The sequence below is a fragment of the Rousettus aegyptiacus genome, unplaced genomic scaffold (assembly GCF_014176215.1).
Source record: "Rousettus aegyptiacus isolate mRouAeg1 unplaced genomic scaffold, mRouAeg1.p scaffold_m13_p_3, whole genome shotgun sequence".
In the NCBI taxonomy this organism is placed as follows: Eukaryota; Metazoa; Chordata; class Mammalia; order Chiroptera; family Pteropodidae; genus Rousettus; species Rousettus aegyptiacus.
In genome coordinates, this window is record NW_023416306.1 from 21,290,429 (window position 1) to 21,315,804 (window position 25,376).

Below are 25,376 nucleotides of genomic sequence, written 5' to 3' on the forward strand. Positions count from 1 at the left end.
AATGATGAATATTAAGTTAGAAAAAAAAATCATCTTTTATCTTGGGTGGGTGTCTGGTTAAGATGAATTTTGTTTGGTTGAAAGTGCAGAAAGTTGACATTCTTCCAAGCTGATCATTGCTCGAAAATGAATATGTAAGCCTCAAATGTGATGAGGAAAGTATTGGAAGTGAATCTCTGAATGCACTGGGGAGGCTCAGATAACACGTTCTGTTTCACGTGTCTTCCAGAAAAAGGAGGAGTTGCACATTTTAACCTTAGCCTCCCTTTATGTCCCACGTTCCATCCTTTCAGTTGGACTGACCCACCCACACACCTCACTCATGACGAAAGTCAACGAAAGTGAGCCGCATGCAGAGCTGATCTGGGGGCTCATGGCGTCCCCTGTTCTCCAGGTGATCTCCACCTGCTCCCCCTCCTTCTGAACTCCTGGCCCCATTCACTGCTCCCCTCCCCCGTCCTCACAGCTGCAGTGCCTTCCTGACTGCCGACTGTATAGTGTTCAGCTTTGCCAAGCCTCACTCAAATTCTCATTCATAGCTCTTGATGTCTCCTCCTGTTCCCCAACCCCACCCAAACCCTCAATAGAGTGAAAAAGGTAAATGTCAGCACGTTCCCGGTTCCACCTTTGGAGCAAGGGAAATCTCAGCAGAGGTCAGTGTGGGTGCTTTGCTAGATCATTGCATATATATGTTCGAACCAAATTTTTAGTTTGCCAGTGTTTGGTCTGGTTATTATTCAAGCAGGAGCCATAGCAGAGAGAATTAACTCTGTCCTAGAGAGAAGAGACAGGTCGATGAACAAAATGGATTTGGGTGCTTCTCCCGGCTCTCACCCTAACCCCGCTTGAGGGGGAAGAGAAGGAAGCAGAATGACATCTATTGAGCATCTAGTTGATTACAACATACACAATTTTGCTAAGCTCCTAGCCATACAAGATCTGTATTATTTTCCCCATTTTCAGGGTGAGGGAGCTGGGCTCAGAGAGCTTAAGTGACTTACCCAAGGTCGCCCATAGAGTCAAATGTAGCTCTGGCGGCGGAACTCCAGAGCCTGAGCCTACCACTCACGGTGCCAAGTAAGAAATTCCTCAGCCTCTCCTTCCTTCCTTCCTTCCCTCACGGTGGCCTCTGAGGGATTGTGGGATCTGGCTGCCCTTGGGCTCCATTCCATCTTTCCATAGATGAGAGACTGTGTGGTTGGCACAATTCATGGGGGAAGAAAACTGCCTCAGCCAGGGCAGGATGAAGGACAGTTTCCACATGACAAAGAAGAGCAGGGAGCCCAACACCTCCTGTTCCTTTGCCTCCCACGATTAGACCGTTACCCTCACTCATGCAGGCTCAGGGCAGGAGCGGAGAGGCTGGAATTGTGTGCAGGCTTCTCTGTTGGCCCTACAGGCAAAGATGATGGAGATATACTTCTGAACCTCAAGTTCCTGCCTTTCGGACACCTCCTGAGTGTGAAGAGTTCATCACTAGAGTTGAAAATATTGGGTGCTGTCGGATGAGAGCTCCAAATTTTGATTCCCACGAGGAAAATCATCCCAATAACTAATCGATGAACAAACTGGTGGGAAGAGAATGGAGAGAGGAAAGGAACTGGATAATACTCCTTTAAAACTGAAAATCCTCAGTAATTTTCCCCAGGTTTCCAATTCCAGCTCCACGAAACCACCCACTGTTACCTTGGGGAAGTGCATTGGCCTTTCTCAAGTGACCTCTTCTGTAAAGGGTGTTAACAGTATTCATCATGGGGTGTGGTGGGCTTAATGTAGCACACCCACCATACAGTAGGAGCTCAATAAATGCTAGCTTCCTCCTCCGTGGCAACAAGACCTAACAGGAGAGGAGCCATGAAGACTAATGGAAACACTCAGGAAGGGAACGTTGGACCAGACAGTCGGGGTGAGCAGGTGCCCTTCCAGCCATGTAGCCATGACAATGACGGGAATGGGGATGAGGATGACGAGAGCGCAGTAATGAGGAGCACAGTATCGCTCGCTCCCGGCGTCTGAGCATGGAAGGGCTCTGGCTTCTTCCCCAAGCGGCCCTGGCTCCTGGCGACCTTTGTTGCCTGTTGCATTCAGTGAGATGGAGGAGTCACCCAGTGACATAACAGGAAGGGGATTGAGAAAGCAGGTGGCACATTAGCCCCAGGCCCTAGCAGGTAAGAGTGCGGGCTCGGTAGCCAGACAGCCTGGATCTGAGTCTCTGCTCTCTTGTTTCCTGATTTATGGCCTCTATAACCTCAGGCAGGTCAGCGCACGTCTCTGAGCCTCAGATGCCCCATCTCAAAATATCATAGAGATGATTAAACGGAATGAGTAAATTATGTAAAAAATTATTACACAATTATTAAAGGACTGCTGAGTACTTTACTTAAAGGTACCCTCTACTTAGAAAGCACTCAGAGGCTGTGTTGTTGCTATTATTGTTATTGGTATTATTTTATTTTAAGAATTGTTATAGTGCCCCCATATGCAATTTTTTTCCCCTGTTGTTTGAAAAGTCTGTGACAGAATCCTGCATTGTGGCCCAAATCTAGTTAATGCTGCCAAACGTCCAGGTTGGGCTTGAAGTTATTGCCGCTCAGGGGGCCACCCTGAGCCTCGGTTTCCTCATCTCTAAGCCAGTGTCACTGGACACTGCGGAGGTGGAAAGTGGCCAGCACTGGGTTTGGCACAGAGGAAGGCTCGAGAAGTGGGAGTTCCCTTTCTTTTCCTGCTCTCCTCTGGGAAAGTGCATAAAGCGAGGTTAAGGACCCCCTGGGGCTTCTCTGGCCACCTGACCGGAGGGAGAGCAGGGTGGAGGGCAGGAAGGGGGCGGTGTGGTGGAGAGAGGGTCAACTTCTTTCGCCTCTGTGACCCAGCAGTTTGGAAACAGACTCCCTATCTGCTGCTCCCTCAGCTCACAGCAGCCCTTCTCAGAACAATGGCAGGATACAGGCCTGTGCTCACCAGCGACGGCACGGCACGCAGGCCCCCGGGCCAGGCTGGGGTGAACCTGGCCAAGCGAGGCTCGTCTCTGGCACACCGAGGCCCAGCAGCCTCAACATCACATGAGGGGACGCCGGTGCAGCCCTGGAATCGTCACCTCCTGGCTCCCAGGGAGGCCCAGGTGTCAAACCTGAGGAATTGGGGAGTCCAGGAAGCCCTGTCATAGGGACAGGAAAGGAGGCTCGGGGGTCCCTGGAGCCTTGGTCTGAGGGGCTTCACTCTCACAGATCCCCCTCCGTCTCACTCTGGGCATAAGCTGATGCTCGGGCTCCTGGTGTCCCCTCAGGAGATCTTTGCCAGACTCTATATGCTATTTCTGATGGTAATATAATAAGCGGCCCGTTTTTAACTGAGCACCTACTGTGTGCCAGGCCTAATGAGAAGTACAGTCAATCTTCATTTTTCCCGGATTCATTTTTCCTGTATTTGCAAATTTGCTTACCCCTTAAAATCAATGTATAACCCCAAATCAATGTTGAAGTATTTTTTTTTTTTCCTTTTCCACTGTCATTCACAAATCTGTACAGAGCAGCAAAAAACTTTGAGTGCTCTGGACACACGTGTTCCCAGCTCTGATGTGACAAGGTGAAACTCTGCCTTCTGGTTTCAGCTCTCATGCTGTAAACAAGTGTCCATCTTGTGATCTGCATAGTGCCATGTTTTTCACAGTTGGGGACTTTTCGATGATAATTTTGCTGTTTAACATGGCCCCCAAGCGTAGTCTGAAGTGCTATCCATTGTTCCGGAGCACAAGAAGGCTGCGATGTACTTTGCAGAGAAAAAATATATATATATATATATTAGATAAGTGTTATTCAACACAAGTGATAGTGCTATTGGCTGAGTTTTCTATTAATGAATGAACGATATGTATTAAGTAAGGCGTCTCTAAACAGAAACACACAAACGACAAGGTTATGCATTGATCGGTTCATGTAAACGTTATCTGTGGCACATGATAATCTAACCCTGTATTGCTCCTTGGAGCAACGGCTTAGCATTCGCTAATTGTTTCTGGTGACTTTATAGAAGACAACTGTTGCAAAAAGCGACAATCGATGGCATTTGTTATCTTAAGTAATCCTGTAAAATAACCCAGAGGAGATAAATATTATTATCCGCCTTTTACAGATGTGGAGATCAAGGCAGAGAAGCGTGGACTTCCCTAAGGTCACCCTGCTCAGAGGTGGCCGAGCTGGGATCGCCCCATCTGCCTCCAACGCCCACGTCCTTCTTGCCACGAGGGTGTCCACTTCCCAAGGGGCCAGTGCGACTCGCTCACCTGCAGGAACAGAATGTATGAACAGGACCAGACCGCTGGGTGGTCCTCACTTTATGGGGAAACTGAGATCTGAAGAGAACAAGCATCGGGCCCGAGGCGTTTGCATTATTGGTTCTTACCCATCCCCCGCCCTCTGCAGAACATTCTGGGCTCCTAAGACCTCATTTAGTAAGTTTCTCATAAACTTTCCTTTGAGGAAAATACAGTCTGTTCATTTTTGTTTATTTATTTATTTTTAAAAGAAAACACTTGTCAAGCATCTACTATGTGCCACGCATTACAACACTTATTCTCACAGCCCTGAGAGGTATTACCCCTGGAATTGTCCTGAGGGAGGCCCTGTCCATGCACCCTTGGCATTAACCTCTGCACACCAAAGGCTGCCTACGGGGACGGGAACACATGTGACTTCCTTGTTCTCCAGGCATTGGCATACACTTGGCCCGAGTGCAGGACAAGACAGAGGGGCAGAGTTAATGCCGCCGGAGTCGTACCCAAACAGTGATGGTGGAGTGTTGAGGATAAATAGTCCAGCTCCCTCACGCTCAGTTGGGATCACCCCCAGTCCTGGTCCTATTGTCACCCGGGGCTCCCCAGCGGCACTGAGCTCCAGTCACCCAGAATGGTGTCTGGCTGGATCCTGGTTCCTCCTCCGCCTATCTCCGAGCTCCTCCCCATCACTGTGTATCCTGGGATTCTCACTCAGATAACAGCTGTCCACTCCGGGGGAACAACGTGCCGGAACATGGGAGGTGGGCGGGAAAGGTGGTGACTCGGACCCACAAGGATCAGCACGTATTGCTGTGTCTGCCTCAACGTAATGCCACCTCTGGGAGAACGAGGACTGATATGAAGTGCCTGGGTGACTTGGAACAAAGGAGATCAAGATGAAGAATTTACCACCAGACAGTGACCAACAGTTAAGTGATGGCCGTGTGCCAGCTCCAAAACTGGGTTCTGAGCAAAAGCTTAAAAAGAAAGAAACACTATTTTTATATAGATCTACTGTGTTCCAGTCATCTTAATAAATGACTTTGATAAAACTTACAGATATTATTTCTTTTACTCCTCTTGGTATATGTAAGTAGATCGTTATGGATGAGTCTCAGAAATGTCCACCTAGGTGACATCGTATGGTGGCATCATGATTTGGTACCAGGCCTATTTGACTCTGAGCTTTGCTCTTCCCTTTACCTGCCTCACCCCCAAGACTCTGCAAGTGTTAGGTTTATTCCTCCGTGGGTGAAGAATGCAATGGAGAGTGATTAGGGGCTGGGGCACTGTCTCTCACATCCCACTCTGTGGGCAGCTGCAGGTGCTATCAGCTTATAAAGCAGACACACCTACGGCTCTATAATCCTTAACATTAAGTAGATGTTCCTAGAAGCAGATTCTTGTGCTGTCCACTTTGCCGGAGGAGCTTGTATTAGTTATCTATTACGTTGTAACAAATTACCACAACACTGGCCACATTAAACAAGCGCACACATTTACGTCACAGTTTCCGTGGGTCGGGAGTCCCCGCGTGACCTAACTCTGGTCGGGATCCCACGGGATGCAGTGGGGGTGCCAGCTGGGCTGTGTTCTCACTCGGATGGTCACATGGAGAAGGCTGTTTCCAGGCTCATTCAGGTTGTTAGCAGAATTCCTTTCTTTGTGGATGAATGACTGAGGAGCCCGGCTTTTAATGGCTGATCTGCTGAGGGCCAGCACTGGTCCTGGAAGCCACCACAGTTCCCTGCTACAAGGCACTTCACAAGAAGGCAGTCTGCTTCATCAAGGCTGGCAGGAGGATCTCTCCCTCCAACCCTCTGATATAAAGTCATAAATAATGCAACATAATCATGGGAGTGACATCCTTTCACTTTTGACATATGATGAATAGATTTGTTATTTGTGTTACCCTCACCCTTTGCAATTAATATCATAGTTATTATAAACTCAGTATTCTGAAATATAGTACTAAGATCCCATTTACCTTCTGCAAAAGACTTCCACAGTTCCCAGTGTCCATGGAATGAAATCCAGGTTGCCGAGCCTGGCATCCAGGCCTCCTTTATCTTCCTGGTTTCACCTTTGTCCACTCCTGGCCATTCCCTGATTATACCCAACTTTTCACCTCCTTTCAACACATGTGCCCCTTCTGCATGGCCTGCCCTTCGCTTCCCCCTCGGTCAAGTTGATGTGCGCATTTTTGCAAACCCATCAAGAAAACGATCCTGACTCTCCCAGGGCCCACTCAGACTCTCCCTGCTCTGGGCTCCAGAGCTCTGTGCATCAGCTTCTGTTTATTGCTGGTCGCCCTATAGTCACATAATTTCATCAGACAGTGAGTTCCAGTTCATCTCCAAATTCCAAAACTTGGCACAGATTAGGTCTCAATAAATTATGCTGAATGAATACATAATCACTATGATTAACAGCAGCTTTTCTGATGTGGCCCCTTAAGATTTGCAAAGTATATTAAGCTGATGCAGGCAAGTCTGGAGAGAGTCAGCTGGTTGACCCTAGCAGGGCCAGGATGTTCAGCACTGGATATCCTCTTCTTGTAGACTGACGGGCTCCAGAAAGAAACCATGGCTCTGCTAAAGAGCCCTAGGCTCAGCACTTCCCGTATTCACTACTGCTATTCTCAGTGCTCCTCTTCCCCAAAGCCTGCTTCCATATTTTCAGGTCTTTGAATGCTGCAGCCAAACCACTGCTGAACTTCTGAAAGCAGAACCAAAACATGCCACCGGCCACCGCTTCTCAGTGACTTCCTGCTCCCGGAGCTCCGATCCTGGCCTCCTGCTCCCTTGCCCCAGAAGCCATGTCCACTTCCTGCATACTGGCCCTATACACTGCCCCAACTCCTCCTGCTCCTCCATCCTTCATCCTCCTCCAGCCGGCTCCCTGGGACCTCTGCCTGCTCCTAGAAGCCCTGCTCCACACTGCTTTCCTCCTTGCTGAACCACTTCCCCATTTGAATTCTTTATGTCCCTCCTGTCTTTATTCTGGGGAAGCCTGGTCCAAAGGCCAGTTGTGACTTCTGTGGGTTAAAGGCCAGGATTAAAAATAGGAAGGAATTACCATTTCTGTCACCCCACTTCCTTAGCCAGGAAGAGACCACAAAAGTAGCATGCCTCGACCAAGCAAAGAGGCTACTACAGGTGGCTGGGCCGGCCAGGTCCCTGGGAAAGGTGGTCGGGAAAAACCCACCAATTAGCTAGGGGATGAGTTTCTATTTCTCATGAAACTTAAGGGATATTAAACATGCCCATTTTATAGATGATCGCTCTCAATTTCTAATCTAATTGAAATTGACAGAAGCAAGACAGCATAAAGGACAAGCTACATAAAACCAGGACGAGCCATGTAAAACTCGGTGAGGCCGAGTTTCTCCTAACACTGAGAAAGATAGGGATGACTGAGAGAATAAAGTGAGATAATATTTTAAAAAGTGACTAGCACAGCATATAATACCAGAAGTTTCGCCAAACAATTACCTTCTTTAAAATTGCTGTTGTTCCCTCTGGTGGAGGGCCCCAGAGGAGGCTGTCAGGCTCTCTTGAGCTGCCCTGGCTGGAATACATTTAATACCTTCAGGGTGTTGCCATCAGAGGCCTCACACAGACCTGCCGCCAGTCCAGCTGGGGTGGTGGTAAATGGCACCGAGCCAGCGTCCTCAGAAACTTCAGGAGCTGCTGAGATGGAGTGACTTTGATGTGGAGCCAAAGGAAGATGTGTTGCAATTATCTAAATTATTCAAGGCCCCCACAAAAGTCAGAGAACTACAGGCCACTCGCAAATTTTAAATACCCTGCTGCTCGCCATCACACCAGCTAAATTTTCCTACCCCCACCAAGTCCTGCAGTCTCACACCTCGGTGCCTCAGCATGTGCTTGCGTCTCTGCCTAGACTTTCCTCCCCTCCTCTCTGTAGCTGCCCAGGAAATAGCCACTCGAACTTCAGGTCTCAGGCCCATGGCCCCTCCTCCAAGAAGCCATTGCTGCTGATCCCTCCCCGGTGGTCTCTAAACATGGTATTTATCACTCTGTCATAATCGCCCAGTTATGTGCCTGGATCCCCAACAAAATGAGAGCTTGTCGAAGGCAGCGAGCAAGCTTTGCTCCCATTCATGCCTGGTGCTCACACGACGCCTGCCATAGAGAGGTCCTCAAGAAGTGTTTGTTGAAATGCACTCTACAACGGTGTAGTAGTGGAAAGAACCACAGCTCTAAAATGGAGAAGATGTCTTTGAATTCTACCTATTCAACTAAATAGCCGCAACACTGGTTTGAGTCGCTTAGCCCCTCAGTTTCCAGCTTGTGAAACAGAATGATGAGATGGGTCTCAGAGAATTGTTTTAAGGAAACACACACACACACACACACACACACACACACACACACACACACACACACACACTGTAGTGGATCCAGGTTTCCACAGTTAGAGAGAAACGGAGAGTAAGCCATTCACACTGACACTCCAAGTCAAAGCAAGACTGCCCACTGCCACCACTCAGGGGTGTTGACCTTGATGTCTTGATGTCAGGCTCTTCTACACACAGGCCCTAAGTCCTGGGAGGAGTCAGCTCAGCAAGGAGGACAGGCGACAGGAGGCCTCCTGAGCTTCCCTTCCAAGGACAGCGCATGCCTTGACCCCTGGCCAAGGTCAGAGCCTTCGCACAGACCTCAGCCAGATCTTAGCTCCCTATATAGGTAAGAGTATGCAACGACACTGAAAGCGGTACTTCGATGGGTCCTCTCTTAAACCAAAATAGGCAGAAGCTCTAGGTCCTGGATCCAGATTCTGGCTGTGATATTAAAAAACAGAAGGGCAGCTGGGAACTTCCAAACATGACTTGTTTTCCCAGAGCACAGGCCCACATTTCCAGCCAGGAGTCTTTTCCTGTCTTTAAGATTTTCACCATGGGTTGAGTGAGTATTAGTTAGGATAGACCGGATGCTGCTGTAATAACAAACAACCTTCCAAATTTCAGCGGCTTAGAACTACAAGGGCTTTTTGCTCCCAGACCCAGTTTTATGGGTCTTGAAGACTCTCCAGGGCAGCTCTTCTCCCTGTGATGGCCTGGAATAGCAACCCCACATCATCATGTGCTGGCACATGAACCTGGGCACACTCCACTTGGATAAGGATGTGCACGTTAACTTTATATCTGTTCACCCTCTGAGACTGTAAGCTCCTTCAGCAATGGAGCCATACTTCTTATCTTCATTGCCGTATGCCTGTTTCAGAGAAGACACACAATGAATATTTGTTGCATAAATGAACAACAGAACAGATACACTTAGCATTCATTTATTCCTCAGCTGGTACCTCAAGTGTCTAATCTGTGTCAGGCTCTGGAATGAGTGATGGGGACACAACTGGAAACAAGATTTAGCCTCAACCCTCAGTGACTGCCTGGTCTGGGGTAAGGGGGGAGCCAGTGTACAAAAGAAATGTAACTCAGTGCAGCACGATAATGGGCATCATTGAAATACACAAAACCTGCTATAGGAGTAACTTAAGAAAAAAAAAAATAGTCTTCCCAGGAAAGCCAGGAAAGATTTAATGAGGAAGTGATGTGAGCCGGCTCTTAGAAGACAGGTTTTACTAAATAGAAGGGAGAGACAAGGGCAATAGCGCCAATGAGGACATGGATGTTAGAACAAGCCAGGCACGTTCAGGGCAGGGAGAGATTCGTTCTGTGTGTTGCTGGACAGTTGCATGTAAGATAAGGGTGACGAGGGAATAGATGGAAAGAGAAGCATGACACGCACCATGTCACAAAGACCGGGAGAACGAGGACATTGAGATAAGGAGTTTGAGTTTTAGCCACAGGAAATGGGAGCCTTGGTAGGTCCCTCATGAAGGGAGTGATGCAGTCTCCTATGAGGATCTATAAGAGTGTCCAGCCTACAGGAGAAGAATGTGTCTACAGAAGAACGTCTAGAACTATAGAACTGATCAGAATGCAGGACAGGTGCCTGATAATCCGACCCGCCCTCAGGAACCCACTCCAAGGACATTGTAGGAACTTAGAATAGCCTGGCCTCTGATCCAAACCTATTCATTTCTCCTGGCATGTTTAATTTCATTTATGCCATGTGCCAGAAAAACAAAACCAATAATATCTATCTATTCATCTATTTATATGTGTATAGAGACATACATGTATGTGTGTATATATCAATATACTGGCTAGGAGGCCTGATATTCATAGGGCGGGCTAGAAATTCAGGCAAGATACTGCAGTCTGAATCAGAACTTTTCTAGGAAACCTTAGTTTTTGCTTTTAAGGCCTTTAACTGATTGGACGAGGCCCATCCACATTATTAAGGGCAATCTCCAATGCTTAAAGTCAACTTATTATAGGTGTTAGCCACATCTACAAAATACCTGAACAGCAACACCTAGATTAGCGTTTGATTGAATAACTAGATATTATAGCCTAGCTACATTGACACAGAAACTAAACATCACGCTGAGTATCTGCCATTTTTCAAAATATGTTTCCACTGGACTTGGGACAAGAATCATACTTTTTCCAGATGTCATAAGCTTGATCCATCTGTCCAAATCAGCCTCAGCCACATGCTTGTTTCTTTTTCTCCTCCTCCTCTTCCTCCTCCTTCTCCTTCTCCTCCTCCTCCTCCTTCTCCTCCTCCTCCTCCTCCTCCTCCTTCTCCTCCTCCTACTCCTTCTCCTTCTTTTCCTCCTCCTCTTCCTCCTCCTCCTCCTCCTCCTCTTCTTCTTCTTTTTGTAAATTCAAGTTTTGTGTACCTAGATGTCTTGTCACATTGATTAGGAAGCACAAACTTGTGAGACTTGGAGGGTCTGGAAAGAGAAATTTTCAAATCTCCTGAACAGAGGTTTATGACCAAGCCATCTGATCACCCGAAAATACATGCAATTGTCATGCCCTGCTTTACCTTCTTCCAAATACCCCATGACCTAGAGATGACTCAGGGCCCAACAATGAAGAAAATAGTCCAAGTCTCAATCACTTCCTCCATCATGTCTTCAGCGAGCCTCACTTACAAAGCAGAAAGCGGCCAGATGAATGAAGAAAGTGGAAGCTGAGCCCAACAACCTTTTTGGATGTGAATGAACGGTTGCAACATTCTTTCCAATCTGGGTCAAGAAAGTTCAGTTTTTCTGCATTTTGCTTGCATGTCTCAGACGCCACCTTGGCAGGTGGATAACCCTTCTATTTCTGGTGTGCTAGCAAATTGTATGCAATTCTCAATCACAAAATGAAAAAGACAGTAAATAGCAAGTTCTAAGGAGAAAATGGAGCAACCACCAAACACTGTCAATAAGAATATAAATGGGTACAACCGCTTTTAAAACCTATGTGGCAATAGCTCCAAAAGCTGAAAACGCCTTAATCCCTAGCAGTCCCTCTCCTAGGTATACATCGAATCGAAATCCATTCACTGGAATATCCATAGCAATGCCATTTATAAGGCTGGAAACAACACAAATATCTGTGAACAATAGAATGGGTAAATATAGTCACACAACGGAATGCAGTAATGATAATGATAACCTGTAACAAAAAGCAGCGTCACGGCAGAATGTCATAAACATAATATTGAGCCAGAGATCAGACACCAAAAAGGACAGATCGTATGAGTTCATTGATAGAAAGTATAAAAACAGACAGAACTTATTTGTAATATAGAAAGTCAGGAGAATGGTGACCATTGGAGGGAATGTTGTGACAGAAAAACGTCACTAGTGGGCCTCTGCGGTGATTGATAATGTGTGACTCTCTATTGCTGCCTAATGAACTACCCTAGAACACAGGGGCTTAAAATAACAACCATTTCTTTATACCTTATGACTATGTGGGTCAGGAACTCAGGCAGAGCTCAGCTAGGGGATTCTTTGCTCCATGTGGTTTTGATGGATGTCACTTAGTGGTCTTCGGCTGGCAGATGGGCTGGTCTGCAGGATCCAGAAAAGCTGTCCTAACAAGTTTTGTGCTTCGGCAGGGATCTCCAAAAGTCTGGTCTCCCCTGGAACTGCTGACAGGAGTGCCTGTATGTTTCCTCTTCCCCATGGCAGTCCCAGCATGGCTGGACTTCTCACATGGTGCTTTGGAGTTCCCAGAGAGAGTTTCCAAGAGACCTGGGTGAGAACTACAAGGCTTCTCGTGACCTAGACTTAGTGCCACTTCTGTTTCATTCTATTGGTCAAAGAAGTCATTAAGCCGGTCTGTATTTAAGGGGAGGAGAGGAAGAGATTTCACTTCCATGGAGAAAGGGCATAATGCATACAGAGGGAAGAAGTTGATGGTGACGAGCTACCACAGGTAACGTTGTTTCTCCATTTGGGTGCTGGCTACAGGCTCTATTCAGTTTGTAAAAATTTACCAAGCTATACACGCATGATATGTGCCCTTTCCTATATGTATATATGCTACAGGCCAAATAAACATTTAGTTTATATACCCTGCCCCTACCACCAAATTTCACATGTTGAAACCTAATCCCCAACGTGATGATATATGGAAGGGGGATCTTTCAGAGGTGACTGGGATTAGTGCCTTTATAAAAGAGACCTAGAGAACTCTTCCCCTCCCTCATCTCCCATGTGAGGACACAGTGAGAAGATGGTCATCTGTGACCCAGGAAGCGGGCCTTCACCAGACGCTAGATCTACCGGCACCTTGACCTTGGATTTCCAGCCTTCGGAATGGTAAGATATAAATTTCTGTCGTTTCTAAGCCACTCAGTCTATGGTATTCTTTTACAGCAGCCCGAAAGGACTAAGACAATATGATTTTAATAAAAAGTTTAATTGTAAAAATAGTGACCAAGCAGAAATGGCCCTGAGAGCAAACTAGTTCCATTTGGACCCTCCTGTGATGAATACTCCTGCTTCACTGGCCTCACAGGGCCCTTCACCAGCCTTGTGTTCTTGGACCACGTGGGTGTGAACTATCAGGCTCCTCTCCCTGTGAGGTCCTCAGTTTCAGCGAAGAAGGAAAGCAACAAGTGCCTCCCTGGGCTACTGGGAGGGAGATTGAGATGACCTAAGAGAAAACTCTCAGCATATCTTGGGTTCTCAGTGAATTAACTTCATTTCATCTCAGACACTGCCTCCGACCCCCGAGTCCTCAGGTGCTAAGGAAGTTAGCAGCTAAGACTTTCCTAGAAGGCCTTGTAGGGGTCCTCACGGTCCCCTCCCCTTGGTCTTCACGTCCGAGAGGTGGGCAGGGGGCATGTGGGGAGAGCCTGGATCTGAAGCCAGTGAAAACACTCTGCGGCTGCCAGAACAAGACCAAAGTCCCCAAGCAGAATGACAAGTGAATCACCTCGACTCATGCTTAGTCACTGCAAGGTACTTTCCACACGGACACATGGAGATGGTTACCAAAGAAATGTCTGCTGGCGGCTCTCACATTGGCTCAAAGAAAAATGTTGTTGTAACCTTTACTTTGGAGGGGGAAAAATAGCATCACTTTCCCTTTCCTTTTCTTTTTGGAGAGAGATTTGTTGGCAAAATAGTTGAAGTGGTTGTTTTTGTTTACCCTGGAGAAAGTTTCCAGATAGCTCTGAATCCTGAGCTTTGTGTATGTGGCAGGCCCTTTGAGTCTTAAGTACTTAATGTCTAAGTGTGTAAACAACTCCCTTAGAGGAGACTGTCACAGGCCATCAGAGCTTGGGGCCTCCCATCATGCTCTCGCCTGCAGAGTCCTGCAGGCTTTGAGGAGTTAGACAGCCAGGGGTTCAAATCCTCCCTCTGACCTGTACTATCAGTACAAAGTAGGGCATGCTATTCCAACTTCCTGACCCCCATACTTCCTCATTAATAATAATGAGTATTGGTAATGCTTACCTACAAAATGGTTATGAGAATTAAATGAGGTGATGTGTTAGAAGCACCCCAAACACTGCTTGGCACTCACATAGGAGTTGATGAGCTCAAATGAGTTCACCCCTCCCTCCTCTCTCCTGATCCTTCCTTATTTCCCTTTCTGCCTTTCTCTTTTAAATTCCCTCTTCCTCTTCTTTCCCTCCACTCCAAACTTAATCGACCCTCGATTCTTTTTCCTTCTTTGCTGTCCGCATTTTTTTTTTTCCTTGTTGTCATGTCTCTAACTCCTGCATTCAGAGCCATCCCTCTGGCTGGTACAGCCTTGGCATGGTGGCTATTGGAAGCCAGCCAAATTCTGGTTAAAAACACTGCGATTCTTGGCCAGACTTTCCTTACAAACGAGGGTGATATTTCAGGCATGGGAAGTCTTCTCATCCATTTAGGCCCCAAAGGGGGCGGGGGGAGGAAAAATAGCTGCACCTCAGTGTGTGGCCTAGGTGGACAGCAATGTGAGGCTTTGGGGAGTGACAGAAATAAATCTGGTGTTTCTGAAAATTGTGAAACATGTGCAGTGAATGTGTCATCCCAGCAAAAATGAGTCAGTCCCCAGGCCTGGGCCCAAATCTGGCTGTGTTCGCTTTCTAAATAGAAAGTGTATTCCTGGCCAGCCTAACATTAGCGAGCTGGTGGTGAATGAGAGTGGAAAGAGAGAGGCAGCAGAGGAGACATGCAAATCTATACTTTGCAAGACGTTTTACTGGAAAACTACAGTTCTCTGTGATTTTTTTTTCCAATTATTCCTTTTCCTTCTTTCCTTTCCTCTCTACCCTGCTATCGACACCAAGCTTTTCTCCCATCACTATCTTGACACAAACTTCTAGGTGGCCTTCAAAAATAGTACCACAACCTTGATGGATGAACGGATAAGGAAAATGTGACTCTACATATACATATAATATGTATATGATATATATGTAATTCAACTATATATAGAATATATAGCATATATATTATAATAGATATTATTCAACTATATATAATATATATATAATATATACATATATATTATTCAACTATGAAAAGAGAGGAAATCCTCCCATTTATGACAACGTGGACAGAGCTTGAAGGCACTATGCTAAGTGAAATAGAAAGACAGATAATGCATGATCTCGCTTATACATGGCATCTAAAAACAGGGGGCGGGGAAAGCTCTTAGATACAGAGAACGGATCAGTGGTTGTCAGAGGCGAATATGGGGCAAAATGGGTGAAGGGGCTCAAAAGATACCAACTTCCAGTCATAAAATATATGTCGTGGGGATGTAATGCATAGCATGGTGACTACAGTTGATATTACTATATTGCATATTTGAAAGCTGCTAAGAATAAATCTTGAAAGTTCTCATCACAAGAAAAATAAATTTTTTAATGACGGATGATGACAGTGTTCACTAGAGATTCTGGTGACCATTTTGTAATATGTACAAATATTGAATCGTCAGGTTGTACAGCTGAAAGCAATGTTATATGTCAATTATACCTCGATTAATTTGTTTAAATTATTAAATATTAAAGGTTTTCAAAAGTAAAACAAAACAAAAACAGGACCACAAAATTATATCGAGACAGCCTGGGGTGATTGGATGTTATGACCTTTGGAGTAAGACAGGCCTGAGTTTAAATCCTGGTCCCGCCTTCAATTCGCCATATGTGTGCATGAGAGAAAGAAAAAACCTTGGACAAATCTCTAACCTCTCTTGAGGCTTAATGTCACTTCAGCCAATACAAACATCCTGCCTCTTTCCCGTGAAGTTTAAGGTGGTAACACCAGCAGTGTCCAGGCCACGGCAGGTGCCTATCATATCTGAGTCGCCTTTCTCTTCTTTTCCCTAGAAGTTAAGTGTCTGGAATGCTGATACCTCTTCATTTCCCAGTTCTCTGAACACATGCGCTTGGCTGCCCCTTCTGGAGGGTGTGAGAGCCTACGTGAGCAGCAGTGACAACAGCGGTGGCTACATCAGCTTGACCTCTCGCCTCCAGACACAGGTTCTGGAGAAAAGAAGCAACACAGGGTCTGGGGCCTCCTGTGCCAGTATCCCTGGCCAGCCCACAAGCCCGATCACATGATCTCTGTGGTGCCAGAGGAAGTGATGCAACTACCCTCCGGCTTTGGGTCAGCCAGGAGGAAAGTGTCCTGTTACAGCGTGGGTGTGGCTGGCTTCAGGGCTCCAGGCCTGCACCCTTTCCCAAACCCACAGCAAAGGGGCAACGGGAGAGCCTGTCTTTGTGTATACACTGCCGGTTGTTTACCTTGCTTTGTGCACTGCCATCCGGGTCCCACAAAGGGCCCAGCCAGGCATGTCATCCCAAGTCCTTGGCTTCTCCCTTCCCCTTGGTCCAGTTTACAAGTTGCCCTGACTGCAAGCACCTGTTTCCTTCTGCTGGGACCCTATGGGATATAGCTATTCTATTGACTTCATATGCATAGCAGGAATATAATTGAATTCAATTATAATAACTACACTCATTAAAAACCTATGTAATGTTCATTAAGCAGCCTAGGTAATATGCAATTAATAGCATTAACATATGAATTGTGCATTGGGTCACTGAAATGCACATTATGTATAATATTCAACGTATGTATTAATTATAGCACATTCCAAAAAACACAGCATTCAAAGCTTGCAGGCCTGTCCCAGTTATAAACCCCTTTGATCTCAGACAATTCTCTTTTATGGAACATCTTTTTCATTAATTGGAACATAAGCTTTCAGCTCTATACACAAAGATGGTTATTGAAGACAAAGGGCTCTGAAAAGCTGGTTGGCGCTGGAGTCGAGTAAACCTGAGAAGCCTGTATCGTAGCTTATCCTAGAGAAGGGCCATGACCTTGAAGCCAGAGTTCAGACTTCTGCATTCTGTCCTAGCCTCTGCCAAGACTTCTTGTGCCAATCACTACCACCTCCACTTGGACATCCATTATCTGGGAAATGGGCATAATAGCACTTGACATCACCAGGATATTAAGTAGATTATCTCATTAGGAAGACCAACAGGCTTTGGAAATGTAGAAGGGCAATTGCATTGAGCATCACTGCCAGGAAGTTCCCAATAGAGAGCTTCTCTGCTGAGGAAAAAGACCTGCTCCATCACTCCCAGCCTGCCCTTGACATGGGTAGATTTAGCACTCGACTATGATGAGCAGGCATTGCTAACGGCTGTCCTTTGAGTAGTTTCTCCTCAAAGCACATTCTTGACATTGTCTGGCACCTGGAGTTACCATTTCCATTTTATAGAATTTGGGAAAAAAGGCCCTGGTGAATGAAGTGCGTTACCCAAGGTCAACTCAGAAGGCCTCCCTGCCATGAAGAAGACAGACAGAGAGGCCTACGTCCTAACTTCTTGTGACTGGTTTCTGACTCCGTACCCAGCTTTCCCCTCTTTGGCTGAAATGAACCAATTTCTGACTGCTCATCCCAGCCTCATTCTTCTCCCTATCTGCTGTTGCCTATCAGGAAAGCCTGGGGGATCCCACCTCTAAAGGATTTGCCAGCCCATACTTTGTTTGCTCTCTTCCAACATTCATTTGAATATTCATTGGCCACCATCTCTAAACCAGTCCTTGTGCTGGACACTGAGGCTGAAAACACAAGCAAGTCTTGGCTTTATCTTCAAGGAACTCAGTGACATGGTCGTAGTTCAGGCCTTGGCTCCCTGTTCCTGAACTGTGGATAACCTACTGGATTCTTTGCTTTAAATTTCACCTCTGTCCAATACAGCTACCAGAATGCGCTTTCTAAAATGCAGTGCTAGCCCTGTACTCACTCCCCTGCTTGAATCCCTTCGTGGACTCCAATCACTTATAGAATACAGTTGAAACCCATTTATTTGGCACTCAAAGACCATCACGATATGCCTGCCTCTTCAGTTTTTTCCACCACCTGCCACATGCACCAAGATGACTGGATTTCCCACCCATAAATTCTCCTCATTCCTTCAGTGTGATTTGCAGCTCCTTACATTAAGAGTGGAGCTGATTTTTCTACCCTTTGACTCTCTGTTGGCCACGTTAGTGTCTTGGGACATTAGAAAATGTGAATTGAGCAAAGGTTTTAAAAAGCCATGCACTGGGCTTGCCCTTTCTTGCTGCTGGTCCCTTCTGCCACCATATTTGCAAGCCCTAGCTAGACCCCTGAGGTGAGGGCCCACATAGAAAGAGATCCCAGCTGAGGCCCCAGACATGTGGGTAGCATCATCCTAGACCAGACAGTTAGCTGGCTCCGACCAGAAGAATAACTCAGCCAATTCACAAAATCATTTCTTTCAATAATAAATATTGGTTGTTTTAAGTTACTAAATTTTGGACCGGTTTGTTACACAGCAAAAGCTAACTGACACTAATCCACAAATGGATACGGCCTTTGTGCTCCTAGGCTCTAAGGAGCATACTCTTCCCTTTGACTGGGGTGCAGTGTGTCCTCCTCCTGTGCCTAAGTGTACTCCTTCCGTTTTGCTCACTGGATGATGGGATTTTCCCAGGCAGGAAAAGGGAGCACTACATTCATCGAAAAACAAGGATGAACTGAAGTTTACACCGGATATGCGTGTTGCTCTCAATAGTTTTAGCCTCTCGTGTACTCGTTCTCCTGGGTGGGCAAAGATCTCTCAATGTCGTCTGCCCTTTTCTTTCTCTCAAGACTGTGAAACACTGAGTGTCTCTCAGAACACAGACTAAAATCCACCTAATACCAACGCTGGGTCTGCACCTGACTCATCATCCTCAACACCCCTCCTCCCCCACCCATTTTGTCTCATTCACTGGCCTAGGAGAGTACTTCGCCTTGCCTAGGTGCTTGGCTATTATTAAGTTTCTTGAAAAGACCCAAATCAAAGTCACCTCTTCCATGAAGCCTTCCCCAACATCCCAAGCAAAGCTGGTTCCTCTTCCTACCTAGGGTTCCCAGATCCCTTTGTGCTTAAGGCACTTCCTAGGGATAATTTACATACCTGTCTATCTTCCACTGCTCCCCCTCCCAGCACACAAACACCGTGAGCCACCACTGAGTCTTCCTGATCTTTGTATCCTCACATAGTAGAATCATAAATAATTGGTCAAACTAATTAATTAATCCTTCCCAGAGGGAGCCCCTGCAAATCATGTAAAAGAAAGAACCAGCAGTCTGGGATCAGACAGATCTGAACCTAATCCCCACTTTTACATTTTCAAGTAGAGTGATCTTGGGCAAGCCACTTTAATTCTTCAGTCACTCTGCAGTGAGTGCATGAAAGATTGAGTGAGCACTATCTGAAAATCATAATCCTTTTCCCTTCTCCCTTCTCTCCAGTTACCCACCAGTTCTGGCCACTCTGGGAAGGTGAGGGGCTGGGGTAGGGTCTCCAACAGCTGAACAGGCTCCAGGATTATAGTGCTGTTTCTTGGATCATAGGTCAGTCTCTCCCACATCCTGTGGGTGCCCTGAGCTGGAAGGAAAAGAACCTCACATAGGCCCACCACCTACGTGGTACCTGGTGCTTAATACCCTACCTGACCTTCTTTCTCTTCCGTGAAGGGAAATGAGATGGTAGTGTGATCTGTGAACTGTAAATCAAGATGCAAATTTTTGTTATCTTTCTAAGAGGAAACAAAGGCCTCGCGTTAAGAATTCAGAGCTCACCCCTGCTCCTCTCACTTGCCCTCCCAGAGTCTGAACCTACAGAGGGCAGAAGGCCCTGACCAGGTTTCGTATTAGAAATGGTTTTGGAAGAGGAGAGCTGATCCGTATTCATTCATTCCTTTACCCATTCATTCATTCACACACACATTCATTCATTCATCGATTCACTCATTTAGTTACCTATTCTCTGAATATGTATGCAGTTTGCCAGGCTCTGTGATGAGAGAAGGGTGAAGGGATCAATATCGCTCAGTTGGTCTCTGGCCTAGAGGACCTGAGTTCTCCACTGACCGCTCTGCTCTGTGTGCGCACATGCACAAGGGTTAGGCATGAAAGCAAGTCACTACAAGGTGCGACGTACCCTCTCAGCCTGCCATGGGGACTCCAAAGAAGAACTACCTTTTGTATGAGGTTGGAGTGCGGGTGTGTAGTGCTGATGACAGAAAGGAGTGCAGACAGGACACTGGACTGTGGAGATCTAGAAGGCCAAGCCACATAGCTATTTTTTTTTTTTTTGCCCTAGGCAAACAGAAGCCACTGATCCTTTAAAGCAAAGAACTGACCAAAGCACTCGTCTAAGTTCCTGCTCCAAGTCCAATGCAGTTTGATCTGCCTTCCCTGTTGTAGTTCTCACAGCAGCTAGTGTCAAAGCCACTGGCGCCCCAGTCCTACTAAGCATCCCCTGTATGACTTAGGCAAATCCCCTTAATTCTTTGAACCGCGAAATGGGAAATGCCAACATCATTGTCCCTTCTCACCAAATGGCTCAGCCATGCTTTAAAGCAATGACGACTCAGTGGTTAAGGTGCAGGCTCAGGGGTCAGAGCCAGTGGATGTCCCGACTCTGTTATTTGGGGACCATTTAACCCCTTGGGTCCTCAGTTTTCCCGCCTTTAAAATGGTCATGATGACATTCCCCCTGTAGCCGTGTGATTAAAAGGGATAATGCACATAAAACGATTAGCACTGTGCCGGCACAAAACCAGCACACGATACATGATGTTATTATTGTCGTCATTTTTATTTCTTTACTCACATCCATAGGATAACTGACTGACGCCTGGGGCTCTATCAGAACTGCAAACTCATTCCCCGTTCCTGCCTCCACAATCCCAAAGACCTCAGGCCAAACTCCAGCTCCACGTCCTGCAGCGCCCCCTCCCAGAGTTCCAGTGCGCATTTTGAGAAGGAAACTACTGCCAAAGAAAATCCAACTGTACGGTTTTCCTATCAAAGAGAAAAATTTTAAATGCAAAACACTTGCCGGAAGACACCAGTTTTTATCCAGGGACTTCCTAAAAGTCTGAGGGCCTTTCCGCTGTACTCTTGGCCTGTGCCTGCCACCAGAATATCTCCTGGTAAACATCGCCAGTGCCCCCAGCCAGTCCCCGAGGGGAAGGTAGGGAAAGGTCATGCCAGGTACAGACGCGCTCAAGGCCAAGCTATACCTGTCTTCCTTGCCTCACTGGCCTGCGGGGAAGGTGGAGCAGGCTTTGGGCTGTGTCCAGGGTTCTGAGGAAGAAGCCCTGGTTACCTCCAGATGCTCGGTTCTCCCATCACCCCACCCTTGGCCTCCTGTGCCTCCTCTGGAGAGAGAAGGCCCTCCTGATAAACAGGGGAAGCTGTTCTTTGCTGTGTCTCCTGTTCTGCTCGCCCAAAGGGGCACCCAAAGTCCCTCTTTGGGCCCTGGGGAAAGGCACCTAATCTTCGCAGTGCAGAGGGAGAGGGTGCTGGACCCTCCACTGGGGCTCCCTGAGGGCAGGAGCTGTTTGGATTCATTACTGTACCATGGGGAGCTGGTGACACAGCCCCTAGCACACAGTAGGTGTTCCCAACATGGTAAGTGATTAAGCAACTTAGCAGAATCCTGTGAGCAATTCAATGCCATATTATCTCACTTAATTCTCATGCTAACCTTGCAGAGTAGGTCTTCTTAGTCCCTCTTTGCTGACTCTCGGTAGACCTGAGGCTCAGAAAGGCTAAATAAGTTGACAGAGGTTCCAAGGTTAGAAAGTGGAGGTCCTGAGAATGAACCCAGACTATCTGACTCCAAGGCTCTCCCACTGCAGCCTCTGCCTCTCAGAAAAGGGGGATATGGTTCTCCAAGTTAATAAGCCTTTGGCTTCCAGACTTTGCCCACAGATTTCTGCCCAGCACTTCTCCGGGCCTGGGGAAGGAGACTGAGGCTGGATCAATGATGTCCAAGGGTCAGGAAGATAGCTCAGGGAGAAAATGCAGAATGAAGATAAAGGAAGTGACAATGAAGATGAACTTGGGGGAAGGCCAGAGAGTGTGCCATGAATGCGATCAGCAAATCAGCACAAAAGGGCTTTGAAACTGCAGGGCTGCGCAAATGCAAGGCACTAATCCACCTCATCTCAGTGGAGGTCGGGAAGACTCCATGCAGGAAGAACCTCCGAAATCCAGATCCAGGGAGTAAAACAATAATGATAAAAATGAGAGCTGCCATTCATACATTTCCTACACTGTCCAGATACTCTGCTGGGCACACACGATACATATATAATCCTATTTGGCCCTCACAACTCCAAGAGTGAGTGCTATGATCCCATTTTACAGATGAGAAAGCTGAGGCTCAGACCAGGTAACTGATCACACAGCTGGTAAGTGGTACAGTCAAAATTTACACCCATGTCTTACTGATTCTGATGCCTATTCTTATTTCATAAGCCTCAAAGGCTACAGGTCCCAGGCAGTTTGCACAAATGAGGGAAGCGTGGTGGGCATTAGGAAGTGGTGGAGGCTGGAAAACATTGGAGAGCTCACGCTCTGCCTAAAGCGACTGCTGCTCCCAGCCGCAGCCACGTCTTGCCGTTTGAGAGTGTACACCCAACTTGGCCATGAACTGCGTGAATCCGTGAAGCGGAAGTCTGGGAAGGGGTGGGTGCCCTGCGCAAGGAGAACGTAATGAGCAAAGGCGTGAAGCCAGGAACGGTCTTTTCATCTTCAATCACTCCCAGCTCCAAAACCTTCAGTGGCTCCCGACTCCGCTCTTACCTTGGCATTCACAGAGAGCTCCTCCCTAAATCTCTTACCTAACTGACCGTTGCAGTGGCTCTAGGAAAGGCCACTCTCAGTGCTTCCCGGACCTGCCTCCTCACCTGCCCACACCTATAATCTCCTCTCCAGGTCACTTCTCCAAACTCTCATCCCACTTGTAATCTTTACCCAACCTAGATGACCACGGAGGATGGCTGTCATTTATCTTGTCTCCCTAACTCGTCCATAAACCCCTAGTGTTCACCACACCCCTGTTGCATGTGGAGCTCTTGCTCGGCATTCAGGCCACCACCATGGACAAGGCAGGTGTGGCTCCTTTTGCACACGCAGTTCCTTTGAGACCACACCATTGTCTCGTCCAGTCCTGGCCATGCGGAGATACTCAGCCAAAGACTTACTAAATGGAAGCAAATGTCAGTGAAATGGAGATCGCTTTGACTGCCCCCATCTCTCTCTCTCTCTCCAAGCCCCTGCACCTCTTTTGCAAACACCCAGGCCTGTTGATTCTTCCTTAATATTTCTCCCAGGCATTAGAAGAGGCATAGTCAGAGGAAAAAAAAAAAAAAAAATCCTTGGAGCCTGTGAAGGAAGTAGCAAAAAGGTGGTGTCTTTTTTTGCCCCCCAACGTTCTCACTCCCGCACCAACCATGGCGAAGGCCCGCTTTCAGACGCACGCCCCCTGACGCTGGAAGCTAGCCTGGCCTCTGCTGTGGCAGGCAGCCCTGAGCTGGCTGCCAGGGCCCGGGCTGGAGCACAGATAGCCCCATCCCCTCTTCAAGAGAACCAAGAGCCACAGCTCACCCTTTGGGTACCCGGCCAGGTTCCCTTCAAGCCAGGGCCTGAGCACATGGACCCTAATCAACGAAACCCTCCCCCACCCCCAACCCTTCCTTCTGCAAACACCCTGGCCAGTCACAGGGCGGGCCAATAGGCAAAGCCCTCTTCCTAACCTCGCTGGCTGGCCCCACACCTAAGGAGCTGGCCCAGGACCCTCACCCATGCCAGCGTCAGCTAGGTCATCTGAGAAGGGCCGTCAGTGCCCTCGGCACGAGGAAGGGAGCGCCAGTCAGGGGAGGGCGCTGACTCTGCTGGACTCTGGCCCTCGCCTTCTCAGTATAGGACTCAAATGCCACCTCATGGGAGGCCTGACCTCACTGGGGGGCCTGACCTCACCGCCTGCAGTCACACACACGGCTCACTGCCTTGTCTATGGCCCTCCCCGGGCTTTCGTTGATCTTTATGGGACTGTTTTGCCATTGGCTACAGCATGATGTATTCATTTGTGGGAAATTCACTAGAACGAAAGTTTTATGAGGACAGGGACCTTTTTGTTCTGTTTGGTGCTATTTCCTGAGTTTCTAACTCAGTAGATGTTTGAGGAAGAGCGGAAGGGGAGGAAGGGAGGAACAGAAGGAGGAAGGAAGAAAGGGGTCTGAGAGAGGTTAGGCCCAGGTTAGCCTCCCTCCCTTCCCAGCTGGCATCTCTCCTTCAGGACTACCTCAGACCAGTGGCCTCATGGCCTTTCAAGAGAAATGACACTAGCTACTATGTTTTAAACTGCTATTTAACCAGGGCCCACTCAGCATCAGGCACTGCAGACATGAGACCCCATTAATCTTTCAGTATCTCTGAGGTCCTTGTCATTGCTTCGCCTCAGGCTTTCTCAGCCTGCACACCACTGACATTGTGGCTAGATGATCCTTTGTGGCTGGGGCCATCCTCAATTATCTGCATCACAGGCACCGGAGCAGCGCCCCTGGCCGCTCCCTACCAGATGACAGTAGTACCCACCCCAGTTTTGTGACAACTAAAAATGTCTCCAGACATTGTTAAGTGTCCCCTGGGGGCAAAATCGTCCCATCCTGAGAAGCTCCGTGTTAATTCTACAAAGGAGTTAAGGAGGCCCAAAGAAGCTAGATGTGTGCCTGGCCCTTGATCAGAGGCTGGGATTTACCCCCCGGGTCTGTCTTGTCTCAAAGCCAGTACTCTCCCCACTCCAGCAGGTCACCTTCCCCCTGGCAGGGCAGGGCTGGAGGCCCAGGAAACGGTTCCTGGGAAGACCCGGAGGCCTCTGCCAGGCCCTGCTGGTGTCTGGGCAACGGCACAATGAGGCCTCTGACGTGCGAGCAGAGCCTTCTCAAGCAGACCGAAAAACACTTACTCATACTCTGGCTGTGCCCAGGGAACATCATCAGTGATAAATCATATCTCTTAATTATCTGTGATTTCTGAACCCAGCCAAGATTTCTTTTCGTGACAAGTATTTGCTCTGAAATTCCTTTCTCCCCTGAAAAGGAGAAGCAAGACACAGAGAGAGCCCCGGGGCTGGGCTCCTTGGGGGTGAGCCCGACCTTCTCTGGTCAGCCCTCTGGTCCCACCCAGCCATCTAGAGCTGGGTTCTTGCCCGGGCATGCCTCTTTACCTCATGCCTTGAGTAGTAAAATCTCTAGGTTTCTGTGTTGTTTGGGTTTCTGCTGTTTGTTTTTTTTTTTTTTTCGGGAGGATGTTTGAATCGAAAACATTCACTCACTCATATGAATCCTGTTGAGGTCACTGTGGAGGAGAGAGGAAGACAGAAAACGA